The sequence below is a fragment of the Sorex araneus genome, chromosome 5, assembly GCF_027595985.1.
Source record: "Sorex araneus isolate mSorAra2 chromosome 5, mSorAra2.pri, whole genome shotgun sequence".
NCBI classification, from domain to species: domain Eukaryota; kingdom Metazoa; phylum Chordata; class Mammalia; order Eulipotyphla; family Soricidae; genus Sorex; species Sorex araneus.
The window spans coordinates 103,918,014-103,919,413 of NC_073306.1; the positions used below are offsets into that span (position 1 = coordinate 103,918,014).

At 38.6% G+C, this 1,400-nt stretch overlaps 1 non-coding gene across 1 annotated transcript; it reads left to right on the top strand.

Annotated features, from left to right (window-relative positions):
• The first annotated feature begins 311 nt into the window (after nt 1–311).
• On the top strand, nt 312–419 carry LOC129405272 (U6 spliceosomal RNA). Its single transcript, XR_008630453.1, has one exon. It is a non-coding gene; the product is annotated as a U6 spliceosomal RNA (small nuclear RNA).
• Nucleotides 420–1,400: the final 981 nt, after the last annotated feature.

Sequence of the window (1,400 nt, forward strand, 5' to 3'; positions counted from 1 at the left end):
ATTTGAAAGATTACTTGTTTTCATAACATCATTATTCACAATAGCCAAAAGGTGAAATCAACCTAAACGCCCATCCACAGCTAACAGAATTCAAAGGCTGTGGTGTGTGTACAGTGGAATATCACTCTGACATTAGAAAAGGTAAAACTGGCACCCAGGAATAAGTCAATGGCAGAGTACCCACACTACAAGCAAGTTCAATTCCTGGCACTATCACCCCCAAAACACGCACATACACATGTGCACATATGTGAGATCCTAGTGGTAAAAGTGAGCCATTTGGGTTCCCAGTACCACAAGGAAGTGTGCAAGTGCTCATTTCAGCAGCACACCTACTAAAATTGGTTCAATGCAGAGAAGATTAGCATGAGGCCCTGCACAAAGATGACATGCAAATTCATGAAGCATTCCTTATTTTTTAAAAGAAAGAAGGTGTGCAAGTAAATGTGTAACCTTCAGTTATCACAGCTACAAGCAGAGAAGAGAAGGGAGGGGAAATGAAATTGTGCCTTTTTTTTTTTGTGAAGTAAATAAATTTTATTTAGAAGTTTCTGAGGGAAGGAGGAAGGGATAAGTGGAAAAGAAAAAACAGTAGGAGTAATGCGCTCAAGAGAACGCGGGCTTCTCCAAGGGTGGAGGAAGCTCTACACACATCCTAGCACTGGACATGAAAGCATGAAAGTACACATCTCAAGGGGGGAGATGCGGGCGGCACATGTGCTCGGGCACCACATGTGCTCCGTCACGTGGGCACAAGCAGCACATGGGCTCAGGCAGCATATGCGCCGGAAATTGTGCCTTTGAGGACAAATATTGATGGGATTTGAGGTGAGGAATTTTGAGCTGGTGATTTTGCTAAGTAAATTAAGTAAGAAAGTGAAAGACAAAATTACCAGATGTTTTCACTCAGATGTGGAATAATAACTAAAGCTGAGAAAAAAACATGTTTCTTCACACACTGTTTATCCACCAAAACTGACATGCAGCCACCAGATCACTGAATTATCTATTACAAACAAAGTGTATAGGTTAGCATAGGTGGTCTTAAGTTTTAAACATTAATAAATAAGCATTTCTTTGCTATAAGTCCTTTTTTTTACCATACTTTGGTTTCTCCATTCTTCATTACTTCTGACTGTTGACTATGTAAGATTGCATATGACATTCATTTTATATAAGAAAACATAATTCTGGTCACAAGAAAAAAGTCCTTCTGTTCAACACAGTGAGAATTACCATTGCATTGTGCTTAGTAGAAGTTAGTATGTATTTATATATTTATATAAATTACATACGCACTCTCGAGGCCTTGAAGGATAGCGCATTATGTAAAGTAAATAGCTTAATTTCACTTTCCATTTAAGTTAAACTTTCTAAAACCCTACTCTGTCACTACAAAG